This window comes from Macaca fascicularis, chromosome 12 (assembly GCF_037993035.2).
Source record: "Macaca fascicularis isolate 582-1 chromosome 12, T2T-MFA8v1.1".
In the NCBI taxonomy this organism is placed as follows: Eukaryota; Metazoa; Chordata; class Mammalia; order Primates; family Cercopithecidae; genus Macaca; species Macaca fascicularis.
In genome coordinates this window covers 43,897,512-43,911,881 of record NC_088386.1, presented here as the reverse complement: position 1 = coordinate 43,911,881, position 14,370 = coordinate 43,897,512, and the positions used below count along the sequence as shown (strand labels likewise).

At 36.4% G+C, this 14,370-nt stretch overlaps 1 protein-coding gene across 35 annotated transcripts in view; it reads right to left on the bottom strand.

Moving 5' to 3' along the window:
• The window catches only part of MBD5 (methyl-CpG binding domain protein 5), a 515,330-nt gene that overhangs the window by 173,096 nt on the left and 327,864 nt on the right, over positions 1–14,370 (bottom strand). For all 35 annotated transcript variants that reach the window (XR_012421099.1, XR_012421098.1, XR_012421100.1 and 32 more), the window contains one exon: positions 6,094–6,216. The gene's annotated coding sequence lies outside the window, so the exon portion shown is untranslated. The remainder of the gene's footprint in view (positions 1–6,093; positions 6,217–14,370) is intronic.

The following is a 14,370-nucleotide window of genomic DNA, read 5'->3' as shown; positions in this document are numbered from 1 at the left end:
AGCAACATAGGAAAACTGGACAACTTTCTGGTGACTTCTAAAGTCTCCCCAAAATGTAAAACCCAAGTTCGAATGCAAGAACAAAAAACCCACAACAGAGCTATATGGATATTGCTCACAGTGTTGGAATGTCTATACCAGCAACCCCTTCTGTTAACACAAATAAAAACAATTGAATTTACTTAAATTGAAATTCTTATTAGAACTATTTATCACTGTCATGTTAGCTATTACTTAGTATGTTTAGATTTGCAAGGCTACTCTCAAAAAATGTCTTCATTATTCCAAGACACCAAGCCTATCATTTATGCAGCAGCAATTTATTCTGTATGACTTCATTGAATGGCCACTGTGTAACAAAACTAGCCAGGGCATATAAACCTTTATTCGAAAATACTGGACATGAGAAGGCTTCAAGGGTGTATTCTAATTTAAAGTGAGTTGAAATGTATAGGAGGGTCAGCCAAAGTCCAACTAGTTTGAGGAAGAGTTAACCAGGGATAGCTCTTGGAAGAGGGAGGAATTGTCCTTGCCGATTTGTAGCCACTGTTTGTGCAATCTAGATTTTATCAAGAGGGAAGGAGAGGAACAGGTACAAGCTGAAGTTGTGTGCAAAAAGGTTTGGGGAGGAACAACCACTGGATAAAAGGGCATGAGAGAGACACAGTGAAAGATGACCAGTCCTCCAGGGTCTAATATCACTCCCTACAAGGCATTGTGCTTTGTGCTGGGGATACAGTGTTAAACGAGGTAGGCCCAGTTCCTGATTTCCTTAAATACAGAATTATACAATTACTTATTTTATATTCATAGTACAAGGTGATGAGCTTGCATGTATCAGGGGATTTCACATAATCTGGAAGAATAAGACAAAGCTTCCCTGAACAAGGGGCATTTTCATCGAAACCTGAGGGATGCGCCATAGGTACTTCTGCCATCATGGGCCCCTTCTAACATAAAAAATAAAACTAAAAATTATATTTTGCAACTTGCGTGAAAAAAGATGAATATGTTAGTTAATACTGTATATTGAAATGTTTTCTTTTACCTAGAAGTCCTTTGTTTTCTGATTTTAAAATAAATTTAAACATTTTTGTGGACCCCTTAAAATTTTATGAACCCTAGGCACTGTGCTTACTGTGCCTTTTGGATAAGTTAGCATAGGAGGCGGGGAAGTTTGGGCCAAGAACATTTTGGATAGAGATAATAGCATATAGAGAAGTTTCTAGGGGCTTACTTGCTCAGGGAATTAAAAGGCTAGAGCGGGGAGAGCAGGAGAGGATGGCACGAGGGAGGTTGGTGAGGCATGCCATATTAAAATAATTGAATTATTATAGAGGCCATTTAAAAATAGTAAATTAAATAACACTGATCCAATGCTGATTTTCTTTTTTAAAGACAAGATCTCACTCTGTTGCCCAGACTGGAATGCAATGGTGCAGTCATGTCTCACTACAGCCTAAACTCCTCGGCTCAAGCCATCTGCCCATCTTAGCCTCTGAAAAGCTAGAATTATATAGCACACACCACAATGCCCAGTTAATTTTTCTTTTCAGAGACAGGGTCTATGTTGCCCAGGCTTAATGCTGATGTTTGATATAAAATAAGTATATTGTAATGGAAGTCAGCGATTTCAGCCAAACTATGGCAGATGTAAAGAAATGGGTTAGGCAAAATTTCATCTAAAGTCAGTATATACACTGAAATAGTGACAGAGAAAATCATATAGTGTCTGGGATTTGCTTCAGAATAATACAGGAAGTATAAATGAAACAAGATTAGCCATGAATTCTCAATTAATGAAGCCAGACTTGAGGTTCATAGGGGTTCATTTTATTATCCTGTCAACTCCTCTGTTTCTGGCTTTCCATAATAGTTTTTATTTAAAAATAAAGCCAAGGTATAAAGAAACATCAAAACCCAGAAGCCATGGGTTTTGATAAAGATGACAGATATAGCTCATAAAAATGATAACATTATATAACAAAAATAAAGACACAAAACATTAAAAATAAAAAAGAAGACATAATTGTGATATACGTAATTTATAGATTTAATATTCTTAATATGATTATGATTCTTATCAATCTAGAAAAAATTCAAAGACCCCACCCACAAGAAAAATTTGGCATGGCTCATGAATGGGACATTCATAAAAGAACTTAAAATTCAAATAAAAATATAAAAAGATACTCATGCTCAGTAGTAATCACACATATGAAAATTAAAATGCCATATACTTTTCTTGTATCAGATTTTTTAAAAAACAAAGTTAATGTCAAATGTTGACAAAACTATAGAGAAAGTGACATTCTCATTCTGTCAAACACTGTTGGTAGAAATGTAAATTGGTATAACCTTTCAATTTATTTACTATTTGATCTACCAATTCCATTCTTAAGAATATATCATAATCTAGCATTTTCCAAAGTGTATAGTGGGATGTTGACAGATGTTATTTGTGTTTGTGTAAGTGTAAACTTAATTTTAAATGTAAATTTATCAAATGTCATTTAAAAAATTTCCCTTTTTAAAGTTTTTCCGTTGCTGCTGCTGCTTCTTCTTCTTTTTTTTTTTTAATAGAGTTTATTTTTCAGAGCAGTTTTAGTTTCATAGCAAAATGGAGTGGAAAGTACAGAGACTCCCATATACCCCTTGCCTCCTGTGATGGTTAATACTGAGTATCAACTTGATTGGATTGAAGAATACGAAGTATTAATCCTGGGTGTGTCTGTGTGGTGTTGCCAAAAGAGATTAACATTTGAGTCAGTGGGCTGGAGAAGGCACATCCACCCTTAATCTGGATGGGCACAATCTCATCAGCTTCCAGCAAATGTAAAAGCAGGCAGAAAAATGTGAAAAGGAGAGACAGGCCTAGCCTCCAGGCCTACATCTTTCTCCTGTGCTGGATGCTTTCTGCCCTCGAACATTGGACTTCAAGTTCTTCAGTTTTGGGACTCAGATTGGCTCTCTTTGTTTCTCAGCTTGCAGACAGCCTACTGTGGAACCTTGTGATCCTGCAAGTTAATACTTAATAAACTTCCCTTCATGTGTGTGTATATATATATACACACATGTATATGTATATAGATATGTATATATACATACATGTATCATATATCTATACATAGATGTATCTATATATACATATCCATATATACATATCTATATACATAGATATACATATATAGATATACATAGATACGTATATATCTGTGTATATATACACAAAACACTGCTAGGAATCATAGACGATAGAAACAAATATATATGTGTGTGTGTGTGTGTGTGTGTGTGTATACACAAAACACTGCTAGGAATCATAGACAATAAAAATATATATATCCTATTAGTTCTGTTTCTCTAAGAGAACCCTGACTAAAACATCTCCACACTGCCTCCCTCACTATCAACATCTTGAAGGCATATGTTATCTTAAGAATGCATTCCATGGTTAAATAAGTTTGATTTCTACAACCTTGGTATACGATAATACTATACACTAGGACATACATTTCTAAGATAGTGAACAAGTCTTTCCTTATGTTCTATAACACTTACTTTTAGAAATTATCTTAAAAAATCATCAGATATGAGTACATATCACTTAAGTCATGTTTAACACAAAGAAAACTGGAAATATTCTATATATTTAATAAGAGGAAGGTGGTTACATGATTCACGTTATAACCTTAAACTGGAATTTAAGGTAGATGATATTTACTGGCGTAAAAGTTGCTGCAATAGGATGGTATATTCTATACCTTGAAAACACTAAAGACTCCATGAAAAGGCTCCTGGAAGTTATAAATGACTTTAGCACAGTTTCAGTATACAAAAATCAGTAGCATTTCTGTACACCAATAATGTTCAAGCTGAGAGCCAAATGAAGAACATAATCCCATTTACAATAGTCACACACACATTCACAAACCTGGGAATACATCTAACTAAGGAGGTGAAAGATATCTACAAGGAGAACTACAAAGCACTGCTAGGAATCACAGATGACACAAACAAATGAAAAAACATTACATGCTCATGGATTGGAAAAATCAATATTGTTAAAAGGGCCATACTGCTCAAAGCAATCTACAGATTAAATGCTATTGCTATCAAACTATCAATGTCATTTTTCACAGAATTGGAAAAAAACTATTCTAAAATTCATATGGAACCAAAAAAGAGCCTGAGTAGCCAATGCAAATCCAAAGCAAAAAGAACAAAGCTGAAAGCATCACGTTACTCAACTTCAAACCATACTATAATGCTTCTGTAACCAAAAGAGCATGGTACTGGTGCAAAAACAGATGCATAGACCAATGGAACAGAATAGATAACCCAGAAATAAAGCCACACACCTACAGCCATCTAACCTTTGACAAAGCTGACAAAATTAAGCAATGGGGAAAGGACTCCCTATTCAATAGCTTGCTAGCCACATGCAGAAGAATGAAATTGGATCACTACCTTTCACCATATACAAAAATTAACTAAAAATGGATTAAAGATTTAGATGTAAAACCTCAAACTATAAGAATGGTAGGAAAAAAAAACTAGTAAACACCATTCTGAGCATAGGCCTTAGGAAAGAATTTATGACTAAGTTCTCAAAAGCAACTGCAACAAAACAAAAATTGGCAATTGGGACCTAATTAAATCAAATAGCTTCTGCACGGCAAAAGAAGTTATCAACAGAGTAAATAGACAATTCACAGAATGGGCTAAAATATTTGCAAACTATGCAACCAACAATTGTCTTATATCCAGAATCTATAAGGAACTTAAACAATTGAACAAGCAAAAAACTAACAGCCCCATTAAAAATTGGGCAAAAGGCATGAACAGACACTTTTCAAAAGAAGATATACAAGAGGCCAACAAACATAAGAAAAAGTGCTCATCATCACTAATCATCAGAGAAATGCAAATCAAAACCATAATTAGATACCTTCTCACACCAGTCAGAATGGCTATTATTAAAAAGTCAAAAAACAACAGATGTTGGTGAGCCTGCGGAGAAAAGGGAATGCTTATATACTGTTGGCGGGAATTTAAATTAGTTCAGCCACTGTGGAAAGCAGTTTGGAGATTTCTTAAAGAACTTAAAACAGAATTACCATTCAACCCAGTAATCACATTACTTGGTACACATCCAAAAGCAAACAAATTGTTCTACCAAAAAGACACATGCATTCACAATATTAAGCACTATTCTTAATAGTAAAGTCATGGAATCTACATAGGTACCCATCAATGGTGGATTGGATAAAGAAAATGTGGTACATATACACCATGGAATATCATGCCATAAAAAAAGAATAAACTCATGTCTCTGCAGCAACCTGGATGCAGCTGGAGGCCATTATCCTAAGCAAATTAACACAGGAACAGAAAACCAATTATCGCATGTTCTCACATATAAGTGGGAGTTAAACATCAGGTACTCATGGCCATAAAGACAGCAACAATAGACAACAGGGACTACTAGAGGGAAAGGGTGGAAGGGGGAGCAAGAGTTGAAAAACTGACTGCTAGGCACTATGCTCAGTACCTGCGTGAAGAGATCATCTATACCATAAACTTCAGCATCACGCGGTATACCCAGTTAACAAATCTGCACATGTACCCACTGAATCTAAAATAAAAGTGGAGGAGAAAAAAATAAATAAAATTTTTAAAAAGGCTGAAATAAACTGCTAAGTAAAAGAAGCAGGATAGGGAAACACCATTTAAGCCCTATGGTGTCTAGTCATAATTATTGTAACTATATAAATCCACATATTATACATAATACACATATATAAAAATAAATTTAGGAAGATATAACAAAATATGAAGAATAGTTACCTCAAGGTAGTAGGATAACTATATTTTTCTGTATTACCTTTTTTTAAAAAAAATAGTAAACATGTATTAATTTTCCAATAGAAATAATTTTTAGAGGCAACGTGTTTAAGCATCCTAATTTTGGAGAAATACAGCATTTTAATCTATAGATGTCAGGCACTTTCCATATTTAATACAAACTAAGTCTGCAGACAAAAACTACAATTGTATGAAGAATCTATGAAGAGAAACCATGATGCCTACCTTCTGGTGAGAAGTGACGAAAACATAACAAGCGTTGTGTGTGACTCAGCAGCGTAATGGAGGCGGTTAATTTCCAGATGCTCTATGTCTTTACAAGTCCCTATAAGGGAGTACCTCTTCTCTCTGGAACAGAAATAACACTGAGTACACACATTTATTTAAAGGCTGGTTTTCAAAATCAATAATAGTATTGTTGGCATTTTTTCACTTCCAAACATCAATGGATGTTTGCCAAAGAACTAGAGAGAATCAAGGTTTTAGTATCTTCATCCTTCAGAAATACTGTGATTAACTACCAGAAATAATTAAAGCAAATGTTATATACTTTATTTTCATATGTTTAATAATATAACCAGAAGAAATATATTTAATAAATTAAAAATTATTGATAAAAATAGTAGTATAATTTTGTATATCTACTATCTACCAGACACAATGCTAGATCCTTTATATCTCATTTAATCCTCTCAACATCTTTTTATCTGATATTTATTCAACAATATTTATTGCTCTGTGCCAGGTACTGCGGGAAACACTGGAGATATAATGGTGATCACTACCATGATACAAGATAGTCATTAACATTCCCACTTTAAAATGAGGTAATTGAGGCTCTGGGATTTAATATTAAATAGCTTAACTTCAAACCTACTCTTTCTATTATAGCCCAATTAAAAGGAGTTTGCTAGTCTTATCACCATCACCACTAAATAAACTCCAAATCTTTTAAGTTAAAATGGAAAATACCAAAAAATACCAAAAAATCCCCAACAACTCATCTAAATGTAGTATAAAATATATAGAAAATACCTATATATAGCCTTTATAATTGGCAATATCACCTAATTTAATCCTCACTCAATCTTATGATATAAGTGTTAGTACTACCATTTTGTAGATGAGAACACTGTCTTAGAAATGTTCACCTTAAATCTGGGTCTGCCTAATTCTAATGCTTAAAAATCTCAAAAGGAGAATAAGAAAAGAAAAACTTACATTAAAATGGAGAAAGCAACAAAGAAGTAAGAAAAACAACTTATTTAAGCCGCCTGATGTATGCATACACATGCAAAACACACAGTGTCACACACCTGTATGGACTGTGGTACTGCCATTCAAACACCCATCATTATCTGGTAAAAGAGTACTGCGGTGGGAGGAGGATGACAGGGCAAAGCAACTAACTAGGAGGAGAAGCTGAATGCAAATCATCCTCAAATACAGATTGTAGCTACACAGGCTGCTTACTTTCAAGAGGGGTCTCACAGAAAAATAGCAGGAAATACTACCACTTCCTTGCTTATGACCTTAGGAAAGTTACTTATCTTCTCTGGGCTACAGTTTCCTATCTATAAATGAGGATAACAACAGTATCCAACTAATAGAGGTGTTATAAGGATTAACATTCACAAAGTACCTAAAGTATCATTTTCAATAATAAATGCTATATATATGTGTGTGTGTGTGTGTGTGTGTGTGTGTGTGTGTGTGTGTGTATGTATGTGTGGTTTAAAATAAGTATCTGAGTGGGGTTAATTATATTAACAGAGCCCTTTCATGCAACATATTACTCTCAGTTATATTTTATGTCTGTTAACATCTGAAGTAATCCTCACTTCAACCCTATGAGGTAGATATTATTGCCAGCTGGCTTTTAGCTTCAAAAGGCAGAAACTTGATTTTAGCAACTCCTCCAATCATTAGAAACTCATCAACTTAAAAGGGAATTTTTTTTGTTGTTGTTCCAAAATGATAGCCAATGAATTGGATAAAACACTATTTATCGATATCAAGTCTATCTTAAGTACCAAACCACCAAGAAATTACTTCATTAGTATAAAATTAAAACATGGAGAATTGAAAATTCAAATTAGACCTCCCATCAAGCCATAGTAGTCTGCTTGTCTACTGTGTTAAAAATTTCCTTTTACATGATATGATACCTTGAGAAGGCACACCATCACCAGTGTAGTATTTTCATGAAGAATATTTAACCTAAATTTAACAATAAAAAATTTCAGAACTATCTAAACTAACCCATCTTGCAAACAATTGGCCCAGGCTAATAAAAAAAAGTCAATGAGATTAGAGCCCAAAGGCTAGAATTTCATGTCCCACTGGGGATAGGCAAGTAATGTGTTTACCTTCTGGCATGAAGGTATTGGGAAGCCTCATAGAGATTTGAAATTTCACTTGAGAACCCTGGCTTGTCCTAAGGACTGTTTGTTACTTTGTTAAAGATTTTAAAAGAGTTTTTAGGCAGAATGGACGGAGTTGCTGAGAATAAACAGCCAGGGAATAAAGGATTCTGAAGGGAGAGAGGGACTCAAATCAGTGTTGAGATGTTGGTGAGTAGAAGAACTGATACAGAGAAAACAGGGGAGGAGAAAAAACTCTGAACCCTGGGAATTATACAGTCTCTGGGAATTACACAGCAGGTATAGTTATGCACAAATAATCTGCTGATGTGGGGAGGAAATATCAGTACTTACCTGTTTTCTATAAAAATAAAAAAAAATTATATAAATAATATAGATTAACACTAGTACCTTTAAAGTATATTTTTATTGAGGATAGACAATAAATTTTAAATTTTATTTATTATTATTGTTTTTATACAGTATGTGACCAAAATGTTTGGTGATCATTGTTCACAGGAACGAAAGAAAGACTTTCAGGTGTTGGTAGGTACTAGGACATTTGTTCCTGCTCTTAGGGATGAGGGAGACAGGGCAGTGCTTGGATGGCCTTCTGCTGAGTGGCCAGAGTTGACTGTGTATTGTACTGTTGTTAATCTGGAGGCATGATGTGGTCTGAAGCTCATATGAAAATGACAGATGAGTTCACTGAGATTCATCAAACTCTGCTCCATTTTCTTGCTTATTTATACAGAAATAAATGATACTTTGAGAAGAAATGTGGAAAACATAGTCAAAGATAATGAAAACTCCTGGGTGAGAAACTTGAAGGACATAGGGGCAAAGCAAGGCCACTCACTTTGGAGACTTGAGGGCCTCTCACTTTGACCCATGTGGGTGAAACAAAGCTGGGAAACGGGAAGGAACAGCCTACCATATCCTTTTTGTGAAAAAAACAAAATTTTTTTAGATCATGTATTGAGACGGTAGTGAGGAATGTGTTTCATCCAGAGGAAGACACAGCAGAAAAGGGGATGGAAGCACCTCTGCCTTCAGAATGCTATGTATGTCCAGTGCCAAGAATGAGCTTGAGATTTTAACAGTCATCACAGAGACCTGATAGGCATGAGGTGTCTGTCCTCCTTCACACTGGGGTATCTATATCCAACCTGTGATCTGTCTCCTGTCCCCATCATCCCCAACTTAGCTCCTCTCCACATTGTCACGAGTGCCTACTCAAAAGTCCTCACTGGGTCCTGTCTGTGGAATCCAGCCCATTGGCATGGTTTGGTCAGCCCAAATTTGAATGTCTTTAGGCAGAACTCATACAATTCAGTTTGCCACAGGTCTATCATTTCACATCATATGTTTGTGTTTGTTTTCTGCCTGTCCCTTAAAGCTTTTGAATTCTGAAACACAGGAGGAAGTCCAGATACATTGACCCAGCATACAAAGGCCTGCTCCTGTGTGTTTCTCCTGACTCATGTTTCATGGTAATATCCTCACAGGTGACTCAGATCTCTAAACTGTGTGCTTTGCAAAAACATAAAAAGTAATACATTATATTTTGCTCATATGATGATCTCTGCTTTCCCTTTTTTGTCTGCTTATCTTTCAAGTTAGCTGAAATGTCATTTCCCCACTGACATGTCTTTCCTGAATCTTTGAGAGAGGACAGACATCTGCCTCTTTTGTGCTCCTTCTGGACTTTATATGGTCTTTATCATAGTATTTATAACATTTTACTGATTATTATGTACAAATGCCTAGAACCTGACACCATGCCTGCCATTTCATAGGTGGCCAATAAATGTTTTTGCCAAGTTAAAAAATGTCAACAACATGACAGACACAAAAGGCTGGGATTTTTTTTTTTTTAATTAAAAGAGATTAAGCAGATATAACAACTAAATACAATGTATGAACCTTGACAGGACCTTAGATCAGGAGGAAAAAGACAGCTATAATTAATGGACAACTGGGAAATCTTAAATATTGATTAAAAGAATCTCTGTCAAAAACACATTGAAAACTATCTTAGGTCGTTTATTTCTTTAGATAAAATTATTCATTCATGCATTTATAATAATATTAAGTACCTATTCAGTGTAATAACCCTGCAGGTAAAAATTCTTGTAAGTAACAGAACCTAAAATACAGACTTGGCTTGGCCAAAAGGGTCAGGTGAAGGGTAGTGAGGACCCCTCTATCTCAGTCTGGCAAGTTAGCAAAATAACTAAACCATCATCTGTTACATTTCAGGACTCAGACCATCTGCCTACTGAAGTATTTTTCCTTCTAATGGAAGGGAAAAATTCAGACTGTTGGAGCAGGTTGGCTGCTTTATGCAGCCTTCAGTAAAGTCCTACAAGAAAGAATGGAAGGTCAGGAGGCAGTGAAGGAAAAAAAGATGTCTTTGCCAATAAAGCTACTTTTTATCCGTGGCTGAGAATAGGAGATCTGGACATTAGTAAGAGTGAAGAAGCCAAATTACAGATGCTTCATAATTATCTTGTGTCTATTTTTTGAATAGGTTATTCACATGACATAGAATTTTAAAGATACAAAAAGAGAGTAAAAAATCTCTCTCCCAGTCTTGTCCCCCAGCCATCTGTTTTCTTCACTCCCCAGAGGCAACCCCATTACCACTTTCATATGTCCTTTCAGAGATGTTCAATGCATTGCCATACTACACATACATTTCCACAAATGAAGCAGGTTATGCATACTGTTCTATACCTTGCTTTCTTCATGTAAGATGTTTTGTCACCTGATCATATCAGCACATACAAAGCTGCCTTGTTATTTTAAGAGCATCATTGTATAAAGCTTACATGATAAAAACCATAGAGTAGACAAAAATGCAAGAGGATATAACCATTTTATTTTATATAAAGAATATGGCTGTATTCTTTATATAAAAATATACCACTAAAAACTTAGAGTACCATTAAAAACACAGAGTACACAAGAATGCAAGAGAATGTATTAGATGTTTTCTCATGCAAATAAATAAGGTACTGGCTGCTGGGCAGGGAAGAGTTTGGAGGGGCTGTGATTAAGGTATCTGAGCATTGGGTACCAAAGACAAAGGCTGAGAAAGGTAGATGGGAAGATTTGTCTGAAGACATTTTTGAATCCTAAACATTCCATTGTATTGTGGCAGAGCATGTGAAAAGTTATTGAAGCTTCTATCATGAGAGGGGTGCAAAAGTGGCTAAGACTAAGCTGGAAGACATAAAGGAGACTGGGAGACATAAAGGAGAAGGGTAAGGAATACATGGTTCTCACAATTGGAAATTACAGCAAGGACTATGGCAGTGGATCCAGTAAATGAAGTTCGGAGGCCAAGCAAGTGGAACTGACATAAGTAGATGTTGGCACATGGTACCAAAAGGCCAAGGGCCAAGCAGTTACTCAAAGAGGCCAGCAAGGACAGAAAAGAATATGCAAACCCAAACATGTTGATGATGCCTTATGATTTGTCAGTCTTCCTCAGGAACTTGAGGAAGAGTGAAAGGGAAGAAGAGGCCAGCTACGGTGGCTCACGTTTGTAATCCCAGCCCTTTGGGAGGCTGAGGTGGGAGAACTGCTTGAGTCCAGGAGTTCGACACCAGCCTAGGTGACATGGCAAAACCCTACCTCTACCAAAAATACAAAAATTAGCCATGTGTAGTGGTGCATGCCTGTAGTCCCAGCTACAAGGGAGGCTGACATGGGAGGATGATTTGAGCCCAGGAGATGGAGGTTGCAGTGAGCCAGGATTGAGCCTTTGTACTTCTGTCTGGGCAACAGAGCCAGACCCTGTCTCAAAAGAAAAGAAAGAAAAGAAGAGTAGAAGTGATACAAATAGGAGAGAGGGGTAGAATCTTAGTTTAAAGCTGAAATCAATTTTAATTCAGAAATGACCAAGTAACTTCAAATTTATCTGTGGAAATGTTATTGGTGGGAGTACCAGGAAAAGACACTGAGATCAATAAATTTTTTTAATATAGGCAAATAATGTTTTACAGATTTAAGATCAATAACTATGGCCAGGCACGGTGGCTCAAGCCTGTAATCCCAGCACTTTGGGAGGCCAAGGCGGGTGGATCACAAGGTCGGGAGATTGAGACCATCCTGGCTAAGACGGTGAAACCCCATCTCTACTAAAAAATACAAAAAATTAGCTGGGTGTGGTGGCAGGTGCCTGTAGTGCCAGCTACTCAGGAGGCTGAGGCAGGAGAATGGTGTGAACCCAGGAGGCGGAGCTTGCAGTGAGCCGAGATCACACCACTGCACTCCAGCCTGGGCGACACAGTGAGACTCCATCTCAAAAAAAAAAAAAAAAAAAAAAAAAGATCAATAACTACAAAACTTAAACTTACACAGCCAGCTCTTAGGGGTGTTACAAGGATTCAATGACATGGGTGTGAGAAAATAGAATGGTGTGATTTTCTGATTACAGTTTCTGATAGTAACTTTTCTTTGACTTTTCTCCAAGTTTTGGGAGGTTTATTGTAGTCCCATATGTAGAACCCATACCTTCCACCTTATCTTATACAGACTCACTTCCAAAGAGCATTAAGTTTGAAATAAATGAATCTTGAATTTGAATTCGACTTTTGTCATGCACTAGCTGTATGAATTTGGGGAAACAAGTTCTCTGAATCTTTGAGTCTTCATCCATAAAATATAGAAGTCAAAAATCATTTCATACATGTATTATGTAAGACAATAAAACATACAAAGCACATTGTCTGGTTCATGGTTGGTGGGCCTATCTTCTTTCCCTAAAGTTTATTTATTTATTTAGTATTTTATTATTATTATTCTTTTTCAAGACAGGGTCTCACTGTGTCACCTAGGCTGGAGAGCAGTGGTGCGATCATGGCTCACTTCAACTTTGACCTCTGGGCTCAAGTGATCCTCCCACTTCAGGGTCCTAAGTAGCCATGACCACAGGTGAGAGTCACCACGCTCAGCTAATTTTGTTTATTTTTGGTAGAGAACAGGGCTCGCCATGTTGTCCTTGGTCTCAAATTCCTGGGTTCAAGCCATCCTCCTGCCTCTGCCTCCTAAAGTGCTAGGATTACAGGCATGCTCAGCCTTCCTTTAAAGTTTAAACTATGTTGCCTAGCTTTTAAAATTAATTAATTAATTTTTTGAGACAGGGTCTCGCTCTGTCCCCTAGGCTGGAGTGTAGTACTGGGATCTCAGCTCACTGCAATCTCTGCCTCCCAGGCTCAAGCCACCTTCTCACCTAAGCCTCCTGAGTAGCTGAGACTACAGGCATGTGCCACTACGCCTGGATAATTTTTGTAGAGATGGGGTCTCACTTTGCTGCCTAGGCTTGTCTTGAACTTCTGAGCTCAAGTGATCTGCCTGCCTTGGCCTATCAAAGTGCTAGGATTACAGGCATGAGCTACTGCACCTGGTCAGTTGCCTAGCTTTTGATTTGGAATATTTGATCATCTTATCACATGTCCTAACTAAAAGAGATTAAACTCTGTAATATATGACTCCTAGTTATTGCTCCTGGTTTACTGAGTAATAAACACCCTTACATGCAGTGAAGGAAGCATAATATAAGCATTTAAATATATAAACATTTAAATATAAAATATATGATACATAAACAGAAATCTCCTCAAGTCTTACCCTGAGACTGAGTACAAGGGTTGGATATATAATTTTCCACTTTCTCCAAATAGATATTGTCATTTTAAAAGGTATTTGCCTCAAATCCAACAAATTTTAAAAAGAAGAAACTTCACAACAGATAATAAAAATCAACAGTATCTATTATTCATTAAAGATGGTAGATTGAACATATGTACTTAAATCTATCCCTTTCCAAAACCAAACTAAAATACAATTTTATGTTAAATATTTTATTGAAAAGCAAAAACAAGACTGGGTACAATGGCTCATGTCTGTAATCCCAGTGCTTTGGAAAGTCAAGGTAAGGGGATCACTTGAGGCCAGGAGCTTGAGGCCAGCCTGGGCAACATAGCAAGACTTTGCCTCTATAAAATATAAAAAAAAAGTAGTCAGGTTTAGTGGCACACACATGTTGTCTCAAATGCTTGTGGGGCTGAGGCAGGAGGATCACTTGAGCCCAAGGGTTCCAGGTTGTAATGAGCTATGTTAGCACCAC